The sequence below is a fragment of the Astatotilapia calliptera genome, chromosome 10 (assembly GCF_900246225.1).
Source record: "Astatotilapia calliptera chromosome 10, fAstCal1.2, whole genome shotgun sequence".
In the NCBI taxonomy this organism is placed as follows: domain Eukaryota; kingdom Metazoa; phylum Chordata; class Actinopteri; order Cichliformes; family Cichlidae; genus Astatotilapia; species Astatotilapia calliptera.
Genome location: NC_039311.1, coordinates 27,674,617 through 27,688,728, shown reverse-complemented (window position 1 = coordinate 27,688,728; position 14,112 = coordinate 27,674,617). Strand labels below are relative to the sequence as shown.

The 14,112-nt window shown below is 41.1% G+C and overlaps 1 non-coding gene across 1 annotated transcript; it reads left to right on the top strand.

Annotated features, from left to right (window-relative positions):
- Positions 1–12,352: 12,352 nt before the first annotated feature.
- On the top strand, positions 12,353–12,430 carry trnay-gua (transfer RNA tyrosine (anticodon GUA)). Its single transcript is given in 2 exon segments — positions 12,353–12,389; positions 12,395–12,430. It is a non-coding gene; the product is annotated as a tRNA-Tyr (tRNA).
- Positions 12,431–14,112: the final 1,682 nt, after the last annotated feature.

Here is a 14,112-nt window from a genome sequence, read left to right as displayed (position 1 = left end):
TCAAGACATGTCGAGGAGGTAATCTAGCCATTTAAATCAGCTGTGTTGGATCAAGGACATCTAAAACCTGCAGGACACTGGCCCTCGAGGCCTGGAGTTGGACACCCCTGCTCTAACAGATCAGGATTTCTACTGCTTTTTATTCACAATTTCAAAGCACGTGCCTTCATATGCAGTTTTCTGTCTAAATATTCTACTTTGTAATAGACTTCTTCAGTTAAAGCTGGAGGAGTCTAATACGCCCACCCCTCCACCTCCACCCGATCTCTTTTGAGGGAAGTATAATGAAGGTTATCAGGACAGCTTGATGACCTCCACATGCAATGACTAAGAATTGGTGGGCAATAAAAACACATTAGTTCACCACTTCTTCAGAACCAGACGGCTTTTGTGACAAGGCTTTATTGAAACGGTAATTTGGGGATTTCCCCGCCTGGCAAAACAAAACGAAAGAATTACACATGCACTTTCTGTCATGTTGAACTGCTTTGCTTGGAAAAGCAAAGAGAAATATCCTCCACATACTTTTCTTTCTCACCTTTGACCTGTAACCTGAATGTGCTGAGCGACTGCTGCAGACTGTTGCTTAGCGAAAACCAGTTTTTCCTCTACAGGTGCTTCAGGAAACTGAGCAGTACACATTTTATACCGGGCAGCTGTGTCATTCCCAGTGTGAATGCCAGACTTTAAAATTGGGAACATTCGCATCTTATTTCTTGCACACAGTGACAGTTTGACAAGAGCCCTTTTTTTCATTTACACATTCTCCACCTCTTGAACTGCAACACATTTGCAAACCGTTTTTTTATAGAGTGACACGAGACCTGTTTGGCTGTACGTAACCATCATGCATCCTCTCACTTTTGGCCTGTAAACAGCTACGGCAGCCTCCAAAATGTTTCCAGGATTTATAGTTGCTCCTGCAGGCAAGTATAAAAACCTATTTACTGCATCGTGATGTCCATGTGAGCCAGGTTTCCTGTTTATTTAGGTTTGTCGCTTGTAAAAGCCTAACCGCACACTCCCTTGTAGAGCCCAGCCATGCACTGGTGCTTTCTCCCTCCTCATGCTGTAAATGATCCAGTGGGTTCTCAAGGGCTCAGGTCCACCCAGCAGAGTCTGATTGGCTGGCCTCAACCTGCAGACATGTGGCTCTGTTTAGGAGCGTGCTGACTTAGCGTCCCTCCATCCTGACCCCTTGCTGGGCGAGTGGTGCCAGAGTCCCACAGGAAAACACGGTTTACGCTGCTCTGCTTTCTCACCTGACTGAGAAACCGCTTCAGGGAACAGCCTCTGTGTTTAGGAAGCATGAGCATAAAGTTGTTTTAAGCTTCTTGGTTTTTAGAGCATTGTTTCATAAATAAGACTTGAAATGCTGAAATACTGGGAAGTGTTAACTTAATGTCAGCAACACGGTTTTTTTAAGTTGCTACATTGGCTACACTCATCACAGGATCTCCCATCAGATTGGGTTAACTGGCATCAGACCAATAGCATGAGTGGGAGAGAGGACTAGTCTTTCCGAAGATTAGAGACGTGAGAGGTTTATCATACTGTGAAAGCCTGAGTGGGAAGGTAGTTTAACAAATTATGAACAATGTTATTTTTTAGAAAAATTAGAAAGGATTCGGGGATTTCACAGATAACAGAACATAATATTATTAAAAGATTCGGGGAAGTCTCTGTGCACAAGGAAAAAGGTCAGAAAAACATTATGAAAAGGTTGTGATCTTCAGGCCCTGAGGCAACATTACACTGAAAACAGACATGGCTTTGTAGTGGAAATCACAGCGTGGACTGTCTGTGTGCCCCAGAACCCAAAAACAGACCGTCCTGTGAGGTCCTCGCCTTCTTTGGGTGTGAGTTTGTTTAAGATGAACTGATGATAACAGAGGCAAAGTGCATCTATTTCAGAGATGGGATAACACAGTCAGTCTATTTATCATGTCATCATCAGTTCACCTGAGGCCTTTGGACCTTCGAGGAAGCTGGAATACCCAGAGGGAAATGCCTCATTTCATTCATGTACTGTGAGGCGAAAGTGCTGATCACTGTGCTGCCTCAAAATAATAATAAATAAATATAAATATTATACATGCAGCTCATCCAGCTTGATATGAGTGCACAGCTCAAAAGCCATCATCTCTACCATACGTTGGAGGATTAGTGCACGTGGCCAAGTACGGATATCTGTGAAGGTGAATCATGGAAGGTCTTTTTATTTCAGAAAGACAGCACTGAGTCACTTCTTCTTTAAGTTTGAAGCTTTTCTTTCCAAGCTCCTTAGACTAAAGGTTTGATAGGTAAACTAGTTATCCTAATTTATTTATTTGTATCTTATTATTTATGACAGCAGCCCTTTTTTTCATAAACTATCCCTCAATACATCCATTTTTATTCATCTTTTTTGAACTTGGATGTCCATATCCTCCATATGTCCCTCGAGCTGATTACCTGGAAGATCTCAAAGTTTTCCTAGATGATATTTATGAAGTTTGTCATCTAGATATTAGTTATTTCAAGCAGCAGATCTGTGAGCCTGATTGCTCAGATAGCCTGCAGTGCAGACTTGTCTGCCACTTAAAAAAAAAATAAAAATCCTGCATTATGAAATGAGAACAACAACAATCGAGGCCTACATAAACCGTTATCCTCGACATGAAATTCAAAATGAGAATTTTTGAAAAATATTCTTACAAAATTGAGTAATTACAGTTTATTGATGTGAACGTGACATCTTAACGTGGTGTTCAAACAACCATTTTTTATGTGTAATGTTTTTGCTGTCTAATTCTAACCACAAATGGGACTCGGAACCAAGAGTCAGTCAAACTTTGTACACCCACCATCCACCCCAGCATCCTCCTCCAGAGTCTTTCTTCCTTCTTCTTCTTTCAGTTGCTCTTTCAGCCACAGTAGATCATCTGCCTCCATCGCACTCCGTCCCTAGCATCCTCCTCTGCCACAACCACCCTCTGCATGTCCCCCTTTACTACATCCATGAACCTCCTTTAGTGATCTTCCTCTTTTCCTCCTGCCTGCCATTCTTTGCTCATTGTCCAGCATATCCTCTCTTCCTCTTCTACATATGTCCAAACCATCTCGGTCTTGCATCTCTAACCTTTTCTCCAAACTGCTCAGCCTGAGCTGTCCCCCTGTTGTACTCATTTTTAATCTTCTCCATCCTGCTCATCCCCAAGGTATTAAGAGCATCTTCAGCTCTGCCACCTCCAGATGCTTTTTTCCAGCACCACAGTCTACAAACCATAACTCATAACAGGTCTCACCACCAACTTTTAAACATTCCTTTTCACTTTTACTGCTATCTTTCTGTCACAAATCATCCCAGATGCCCTGATACACCCTGCACTCTCTCACCATAGATCCCAGCGTCATCTGTAAACATCACAGTCCTTGGAGACTACTGCCTGACCTTATCTGGCAGCCTGTCCATCGCCTCTGTAGTGTCCAGCAAATGTCATGTGCACAGTATTTTCACCACGCATACATACATTTTAGGAGACAGAAGTGAGCTGTCACAAAGCCATCAGTAATGTTGAAACCTGCAGTTCCTCCATTTGTATACTTGTCTTGATTATATCATGAAAGGCCCGGATATTGTTCCACATAATGAGCAAATTGTTACAAACACATTTTTCCTATTAATCCCATTAATCTTAAAGTGCTGATGAAACCTGAAGTATGTCTGATGAAACATCTGTGAAACTAAACAATCCCTACGGCTGACCTTATTACAAGCACTGACCCAGAGCAAATGACTAAGACCACAAAAGGCAGCAGTGTGCTTGGTGGTCTGATTGCATTGTTCTCAACAATAGTTGTTGTTCTCATTGTTGGAGACCTCAGTAGGAAAGATTATGGGCGTAAAGGGTTGGGTAGGAGTTTCCTTGAAAATGCCTGTGATTTATCACTGGGGCCCAAGCAGCATTCCTCAGGCTTGAGTTTATTTGACTGCACTTCTTGCCATTTATTCACCATGGCTGCAGACTATGTTCCTCGGGGCCGACATAGAAAGGTTTTACACAGTTATTTACACCTCATATTAGAAAATCATATTTAATGTTGCCACTCGTGAATTAATGATGTTTCCCTGTTTTTTGCCTCTGCTTTTGGTGCTATAACTCAGCTTTTTTTGGCAACTTTGGATGCAGCTGTTTTTGGGCAAACACCACACTCATAATGACTATTAGTAACAGATCCAGGTTATGTTCTAAGGGAAAAAAAAACAATCCTATTGTAGTGCCAGCCAGCTTTAGGCCAGCATGTGGACAATAAATGTGAAATCTGGCCCGACTCCCTGTTTCTCTCACAGCCTAAAGCCCAACATTTTGTCCTGCTTGTAAAACAAACAGCCAAACCCCAAACTGAGTCCACCTGAACTCTCAAAAACAATCTTCTTGGAGGGACCTCAAAGTAAGTTAATGTGCTCAAACAGCAGATGCAGGATGCATGATACCATTGTCCTGGGGTGTGCTTCCTGCTCCCATTTTGTCTCCTGCCCTTCTCAACGTTACAACACCACAGCACAAGTAATGTAGGACATATTTAAGCATCTCATCAATTCATGTAGCTACAGGACGTAGACAGTCAACTTTGACCTTTCCCATGGCTGGGGATGATAAATCAGGACAGTGAGCAGTGCGAGGGAGCAAGGGGTGCGATTACTGTGGATGAATAATAGGTTGCTATCTTCTTTCAGTTTACCAGTCGATGAGGCTCGACCTCATGGAGCAAGGCACAGCTAATCTCTGCAAAGGGGCAACATAGGCATTCACCTTTAAAAAAAAGATACTCCCAGGGATGTTTTTATGATGTGAAACAGATGGAAATGGGAGTGAATCATCATTACTGGCAGACACTTCAGATTGAAACAGTATTTCCTGAGTTAGTCTCTTGAGGATGAACCAATAAGAAAGAAAAATAGGAACACAGCCACCTCAGTGCTAGTTTGGACCAGTCATGGTGCGATGTAAGCATATTTTAATAAGATAGAGAGCTAACCCAGCAAAAAGTTGAGAATCTACCCTGATTTCTGAGTTGAAAACTGGTGGTACGACTACAAAATCCGAGCCACAGGCAGATGAATGCTGAGGATGTTTCCACATAGAATAGATGCTTAAGTCGGCCTTTGCTGGAAAGTCATCCGCTAACACTAGCAAGTTTGGGTTGCAAGCTGCAGGCCACACATCTGCTAACCGGTGCTGAGTAACAGAATACTATAATAAAACGCCAACTTTAAACCTTATCTATGTCCAAACAGATGAATTATCTTTTAAAATCACCCATTGTACAGTTTTTATAATGGAAAAACTACCCAAAGCCTTTTTTGTACCTGGCTGTGAACATTTTTAGGAACTAAATAAACTGCTGTTTTTTTTGTTTTTTGTTTTTTTTTTTGTTTTTTTTTCCCGCCTGTCCCATTTGGTTCTTTAGCCATCAGAATTGTTGTCTGAAGACCAACAAGGATACCCAATGGATTTACTTTGCCAAATGGATCATCGTGGCATTGCCGTATTGGTCCATTTGGTCGATCTTTGTTTTTATTATTTATTATATTTTATTTTCAGATGTTACAGACGGGACAGACATGAGTGAGAGATAGGAAAGGGAGAAAGAAAGAGGAAGGAAATGAAAAACAGAAGGGGAGAGGGACAGTGAGAAAGGGGGGGAGAAAAAAAAATCTCCTGGATCACCTGTTGAGAGAAGAATAGAAAACAAGCAAAAAAAGACAAAAAAAAAAGAAACAAAGCAACATACTAAACACAACACCATCGCATTAATCTAGCTAAGTGTAAACAGCAGTAAATACTAAATATTCAATGTTGTTGTGCAGCACGCAGGACAGATGTGCTTCGAAGTAGCAGCCAAGAAAGGTGTAATTTGGGTCTACGAGCAGTGAACACCCGTGTGCATACCTGTGTGGATCAGCGCGCTTGTATTCCAAAGGTTTCTCCATGTAACGATCTGCTAGGGAGTGTGGGGGGGCCACAGCCCCGTCCTCCAGGGTGTGAGGCAGGTATGGAGGAGATCAAAACTCCAGACATCCAGAGGCCCCCAGAACACAAGAAACCATGGAAGACCAACAGAGGGGCAGCCGCGCCACTGTTCCAGTAAGAGCTGAGGAGAGTCCCAGATGAGGGTTCACTCAGCAGCCGCGGAGCAGAAGCCAGGGGGAGTTGCAGTGACGCGCCCGACCACCCCGACTCCGTAGCAGCAGGGAGGCCCCACACTCCAGACCGCAGTCGGACGGCCAACTCCATCTAGCCCTCCCGCTCCAGCAGGCCGCAGAAACTGCTGTTTTTAACACTTCCATGTGTTAAAAATGAATGTTAGCATGACGAATGTAACGCCTCCGGTCGCTGGGAAAAAATATGTATGGTTCCTGAAAGTCAGAAAGAGGGTGCTGCAACAGAAATTGTGGTTATGATTGCTTTGGTCGCAGCTAGATTGCCGCAGTCATCTGGAGTTCGCATGAAAGATTATGACGATTTTGCAAACGCTTGCTAACTAACCCCTAAGCAGCAGTGAAACTTGAAAAAGTGTGACACTAACTGGAAACAGAGAACAGAAGTTGTGCCTTACCACAGAAACCAACATGTTTTGAAAAGGTGAAACTTTTGGCTTTGTAAGCAAACGGTCTCCATTCCCAGTTCGCAGCACAATCTTCACATTTTCACAACTGTTCAGGAAGTAGTTGCCAAGTGTTTGCAGACAAGTTGGTATCTTCCACAGAAATCTGCCAGCAACCAAAGCGACCACAAGGAGTTTTTTTGGGGCAGCACCTCCTAGCAACCAATTTCATCTGGCAATAGCAAGCAACCACTCACTAACCAATCAGGGAGTAGACATTTTTCTCTAATAACTAATGATTACCTGGAGTCACTGACCGGGTTTTAGGCCTGCTAGGCTGTCTTCACAATGACTATCAGCAATCTCCTATGACCAATCAGGGGATACCGAAACAACAAGTAGTTGTCAGGTCGTTGCGACTGTGTTACTGAGACATAAAATTTCTAATGCATTTGAGAGCTGGGACAACCTGACATCTGAACCCTCCCTTGGAAAGTTGGGGTAAATTTAACCACGTCTTGTAGAGCGGTTGATGGGAAATGTGCAAAATGTTCAAGAAAGCTTGATAAATGATATTAAACTTTCAATTAATGCTGTAAATTCATGTATTTCCTATGACATTTTTATGTCTAAGCCAACAGAGAATTCAGGTCATTTCACAGAGTTTATCAAACTACGCAAAGTTGGAAACTGTGATCTCACAGTAATGTGTAGATTATTTACAGGCCAACCTCCATATTTCCTTTGAAGGAAACACAAAGATCTTTTTTGTTTATCTGTAGCAGATGGTCAGACAAGTCTTGTTTTCTCTTTCCACTTTCTTTGCGATTGTTCATCAGTGACTAAGCGAGCTGCCCTTGCTTTGATGAAGCCGCCCCCTTGCAACACAGAGTTGTTCTGATCTCAGCGTGATACGCTATGATAAACACAGGGTCAATTATGACTCAATGCCCGGTCACAGAGGAGAGGAAAAGTGACTGAGGTCTGCTTCCAATTTAGGAACCAAAAATATTTTCCGTAGGCCTCCTGTGATTGCATCGCTGCTCATCTAATAAACAAGAGGTTAAAAAAAAAAAAATAGAAAACAACATGGTGGAATTCCACAAAACAGGAAGAGGAAAGGCCTTTGGAAGGAAATTATGCCTTTTGGGAGGATGGTACAGCTGCAAGAGTTGGCAGGAGCCCACCAGCGCGTTGTTTTGTCTTTCCGTTGTGAAGGGGCAAAGCTGGGAGGAAAACAGTTTCCCTCCGGTGGGTGTATGAGCTCCCCGAGGAAGAGAAGCTCCCAGTGTTGTCTATTTTTTTTTTTTTTTTTTTACTTTGCCCAGGAGAGGCAATACGGTGCTGGAAAAATAAACAGAGCTGCAGTGTGGTAGTCTCATTTGATTTCCCAGTGGCTCACTTATGTGGAGCCCTGCAGGTCGTTCTAAGCCATTACTTCAACTTTGACTTCATTCTTAGCCTCTTCAGTAGTCTTGCTATTGCTCACTGATTACAAATAAACTGTGAGACAAAGTCTTTCTGTAATCGGGTCTCGTTTCTGGAACTGGAAAGTGTGTTTCTTTTGACCTGTTTCCAAGGCCTTTTACATACAGTTGGTAGAGTTGGAGTTTGATATCCGAAGCCCCAGAAGTGGTTTTATGATTTACCCACGGTTCTTAAACTTGCACAAATGCAGGACTATGCAGAGGCGAAAAGGCTGAGGGTAAAAAAAAAAGAGATATCAATGGAAAAAAAAGTAAAAAAGTGCTGCAGGTAGGATATTATCACTAGAGCTAACTGAGGGAAAAACCAAAGGAACAGAGGACAAAAGAAAAGAAAAGAGTACAGCAACACAGGGACACAGGCAATGATTGGGAAACAAAACCCAGGTTGAATAGGGAAGAAAAAACAAAGCCAGGATGTAAAAAATACAAAGAGCCACATAAAAAACTATCCTTCAAAGTAGCAGCTTAAACTGGCAAACATAAGGACAGAGAAAGGAGAACTGAAAACACAAGAGTACAAAACCAATAAATATAACAAGAACTGTGACATATAGTTTGTTTAGGTACTCGCGTTAACCCTTTCCACCATAATCTTGCTCCAAAAAGACCAGGCTGGTTTCATTTTAAATAGAAAGTTTTTCCCCTGTGGCATATTCAGAGATTATTGAGATAACTGTACTTGATGAACTTTATCCACTCATTTCACTCGCATCAGATTTGGCAGAGCTGCGGTTGGTTGAATAATATCACTTTTTACCAGCTCATTTTCTTTATGACTTTGTCGTCTACTCTCTGGGCTGCAATTTTTTTTAAAGGCTTAGAAGAAACGTCTCTGACAGATGATGTGGTATGATTTGGACTCCTTCTACATATTTACTCTCAGCCAACTTCATCTTGGTTTCCTATGTCCAAAGAATATTTTTTGTGTAACTGTGCAGGCTCCTTTAGATGTTTTCTGGTGAAATCTAATCTGCCTGTAACCAGTGGTTTGCACCTTGCTCTAAACCATCTTTGTTTCCATTCATAAAGGTGTCTCTTGATTGTAGACCCTGATAATTACACACTTATCTCCTCAAGATTTTCTTGAAAAGTGTTTTTCTTAACCATTTTTTGACCGTAGAAATAATTCTATATTCCCTTTTATTAGTTGTCTTCTGTAATCCTTTGGTCACTTGATTTGAGCCTGTGAAAATGGGGCTCTGTCTATAAAAATGGGGGTAATTCTTAAACAGTTGATGCAAAAAGTTTGTTAAACCCCTCTAATTAAAGCTTAATATCTGCACTTCAATTGCTTCTTGATTGAAGTGTTTTCTGATGTCAAAAAGGGCACAATAATTTGTCCTGGTGTGATTTGACTTATAAACCATTTAAAAGTTCTTCGCTTTTAACAAGAACAATCATCAACCTATCCATATGTTGCTACTGACACGAATCATGGTCTCCTTTTTCTTGGGAACACATCAAATGCATGGAAAATGCTGTTTTAACCTTTTGAACATGGATATTTACAACCATTGAGACGCAATTTCTACGTAAAACATACAAAAATATTAAAATCTACAGGGAATAGTGTCATGAACTTTCAAATCCCTCGAGGATGTTAACTTTCCATTTTGGATCCTCTTTCAGTTTTCGGGCCAAAATCACAACTTTTCTCACAAAACATCTTGTAATGTAAAAGGCAGATCACCATCGAATTTGCTGTTTGCATTGGCTGAGTGTTGATGGGGTTCCCCTGATCATGAAGTGCCAGAAATGTAAAAAAGTGCCTGTTTCTTGGAATCAGTAGGAAAAAGGACTGCCTCAGATTGTGGAGCCATTCAGTTCAAGTATTCAGGTACACAACAGAAGGGCTGCACTTGTTTATTAAGTCAATGAGCAGATGTAATTTTCCCCACGTAAGCACAGTCTAGACAGTTCCAGATTCCAGATAAAACAGATGTAGATTACAGTTGGAGTTTCCTGTAAATCCAAACTCCTCACAGCAAATAAGCAACCTCTTACTCACAAATACAACAAAGAGGGCCACAGTGGATTTATTCACAAAACTGGATCTTTAATATATATTTTCTGCTTAAATAACCTTTATGTTTCAATTTATTATTTGGATATAAATATTTATGTCTTCGTCCTTTTGCATCTCCCAGCCTTCCCCAACCTCCTAATGAAAGTATAAAAACAACGGCTTAGCACGAGACACTCAACTTAGACTGGATATTCTACTTTAGCACTTGAAAGACTTTAAATAGCTTCACGGTGTAAATCAGGACAGTGTTTAAGTCAAACACAAACACCAGAAGGCTTGTTGACAGACTAAATAGAAGGATAACCAAAGCCTGTGCCAACACGATGCCTCATTATTAACACAAAAGCCAACGTCTAGCTGTGATTTCTGCGTTGACAGAGATAAAGAGGCTTTTTCCCCTTTGATATAAAACAAGATGGCCCTGTTGACAACTTCCTGTACCACCCTGGACAGTAAATTAGGTTGAGTAACTGCGTTTCTCTCTCCTGGTGGGAATAAGGGGTGGAGGGTGTGAGTCACTGAGGGTAAAAGCTTTCTTTGGACAGTTAAGATAAAGCTGCTCGTGCTGAACAGCATTTTCGCAGTTCCAGAGACTTAATCCCAAAAGTAAACTGAAGAAGAAAGCTGAGGTAGTGAGGCTGGGAAAAGAGCAGCACTATCGAGTTAAAGGCCTTGGCTCTGTAAATTTAACTGGAAACTAAAGGCTAAATAATAAAGTTAGGTTTAGCCCTCGGGTTTCTGGTTTAACTCCAGCTGAAAGGATGTGTTTTGGGGGAATATTTTTCTGTTTGGAACAATATAAAGGCAGAGAGGATAACTTTAAGTCTGAAATGACAGTTATCTTTGGGACTCTGGAGAGTTTTCCTGTAGTTAGCCTTTTAGGATGCAGGGATTAGCACAGATTCAGTATAAAGAATAGAAAAGTCCAGTTTCTGAAATGTTGAGCTGAGTGCCAGCTTTGTGAAATCAGATGTGAGTGAATCTAACTGTGTATGTGCAGTGTATGTTATCTTCAGTAGTTTACTGGCTAGCATGGAGGACCTCAGGTCAAAGGGCTCCATAGGCATCGGCGTAACTTTGTGTTGAACATTGGGGGGGGGGTCAAGATCTCTGTCTAAATAAAAAAATAAATCTGGGTAAATTCCCAGATGATTAAACATGCAACTATTTTGTTGGTAATAACTGAAATGAGTAAAGAAAATCAACAGCCTATTTATGCAAGATAATTCATAATTTTACTGGGGGGGTTATATTGGTTGGGTCTGATTATTGGGGGCGTCATAACACCCCTGACCCCCCTGGAAATTACGCCCCTGTACATAGGTTGCTGGAGCCATTTGAAGGTTGGTAGCTTTTGTAGGTGTCTATGATTTTTAGAGATGTGAAAGCAGAGGAAGTGACTTTATTTCTTTGAGTTTAGCTGCAGATATTCTTTTCAGACCAGAAGTCCATAATCCTCAAGCATTAATGCACTAGGCTATTATATAGCAGACAGATTTCTTTTCATTTGGATTTCATATTTGGTGCTGTCCTGCAAAATGTTTTGTGGACAACCATTTGTTTTTAAGTTGAACAATTTCACCACTCACGAGCCCTTTGAAAGTGGATCTGGTAGAGTGTACGACTGTGGGTGGCTAACACAGGAATCTTTAGATTGCTGTTGAAAGAAGAGGCTTTTTGTGTGCACATAAGAAGTTATAGAACGACAATATCTTGATCAGATTTTCAAGAACAACGACGATCTGCAGATCTGTACTAACTAGAACGATGAAGCTGCCTTATCATAAAGATGATATGATGTATAGAGATGTGAAAGAACAACTGTAACTCCACAATGACAGTTACCTTTGAGACACAGATTTATAAAAAAAACCTTCAGATACACTAATATACGATATAGCACAATGGCTGCACATATACATATATTATTTAATAGTTTGATTAATATTTGAAGGCGGTTGATCAGTCCAACAAAGCAAATTGTGGCATCAGTTTCTGCAACCTTAAGTTGAACAATTCAGTTAATTTCTGTCGGGATTCTTGGCAGAGCAGATAAACTGACTTGTAGTAAAAATACAGATAACTGCAATCCTCTAGCCACAGTACAGCAGTCCACTGGCAGCACACATTGTTTTATTTTGATTAACATTAAGAGGTAATTATTGAGTCCTGTAAATCTTTGGTTCAACAAATCAAATCTTTGGTAAAGTTCCTGCATCTGAAACTTGAACAGCTGAGGCATGTGTGTCCTTTGATAGCTCAGTTGGTAGAGTGGAGGACTGTAATAGGCATCCTTAGGTTGCTGGTTCAACTCTGGCTCGAAGGACAAATGTGCTTGTACAAAGAGAGATGACGTTACAGGAGGGCGATGCCTCTGACTGACTGGAATGATTAATGGCTAGAAAAACCATGAGGAATTGTCATCACTATGACAGAAAGTTTGTGGTTTTTCTCTATTTAATATTCAGAGCCAGATGTTCAGTCTTACATACTTGTGGTTAAGAATGAGTTTCTGCATCCAAATCTTGAGTAATTCTACACCTTATGCACCCTTCAGAGGACTAGGTGAGAGAAACAAGTATCCTTAGGTCATTGGGTCGATACTGGCTTGAAGGGGTGCCTTTTGTGTGTAACTGTATGACATGATGGTTAATGAGGGCGATGTCTCAATCTGACTGGAACGAACAGAAAATCTAGAGGTGAACTGTCATCAGTATTTACTTTGACTGAAGGTTTGAGGCTGGCTTTGCAGTCTTGCAAAATAAATTTATGCATCCAAGGAGTGAACAGTCCAACTCCACACACACCCTTTAGTGGGAGGACTGCAGGTGGGAGAAACTGGTATTTTTAGGTTAAAATCTTGTGTGTCTGCACAACATGAAAAAATGCAGAGACTCTTTGGAGTTTTCTGTAGGACAAAAATCTATCAGAATACTAGAAAGATTGTTATTACTGAGCTGCTGTAGGTGATAAAGTGGAACACTGTAGGTAGAAACAACAGTCTGTGTTCACGTTTTGCACTGTTGCAGTCAGTAAGCTTTCAGATAGACAGGATACATAAAGAAAGGAGGTGGCCTTGGAATGATATCACGACTGTATTACAGAGTGGAGCACTTTAGATAGAACTAAATGAGTAACAAAGATGGCTAACAGGAGGATGACGGTTGTCCTGCAAATTCAACTAAATCGTCATGAAAATAACATGTGCAGCCAGTGCGACACACACCTTTCTATAATCACCAAGCAGTGGTAGAGTGATATAACCTTTGTATACAAACTCATTTTGATTTAATATTTGGAGCCAGCATTCCTACAAAACAAGCATCAGGATGGTAAAGCATCATGCTCAACATTCAAAAGCTGAACAACTAAGGTGAAATTAGGTCTATATCTCCATCACAAGGAAATGAGTGACTGCATCCAAGACTCAACCAATTTAGCATTTCATATAGTCTTCAACACTTCTGCTCGACTGGGTGGAGGACTCGTGTTAAAGGAGGGTGATGTCGCTGTCTGACTGGAATGATTGATGTGTAGAAAAATGATTAATTTTTACTGTCATCATTCACTCAGACAGAAAGTTTGTGGTTTGCCTTTCAGGCTTGCAAAACAAACTTCCGCATTCAAGAGGTGAACAATTCAACACCACATGAACTCTTTGACAGTTCAGTTGGTAGAATGGAGGCCTGTAGTCGAGCTCCACGGGTATCCTTAGGTTGCAGGTTCAACTTTGGCTCACAGGGAGTGGCAGGAACCTAGCATTATATTTTTTTAAGTTTTGATTTAATATTCAGATTATTTTCATTGCAGACTTGCTGTTAAACATCAGTTTCTGCATCCAAAATAGTTAAGTATTTCATTTTGTTTTCAACACATAAGCATGGTCGGGTGGGGGGACTGTAGGTGGGTGCTTACTTGATGAACCCTGGCTATTTGAAACCTGTCACAGTGGAAAAGCTGTAAGACTTCCATTCTTTTCATTTTTAAGTCCTGGAGATAGAAACTTAG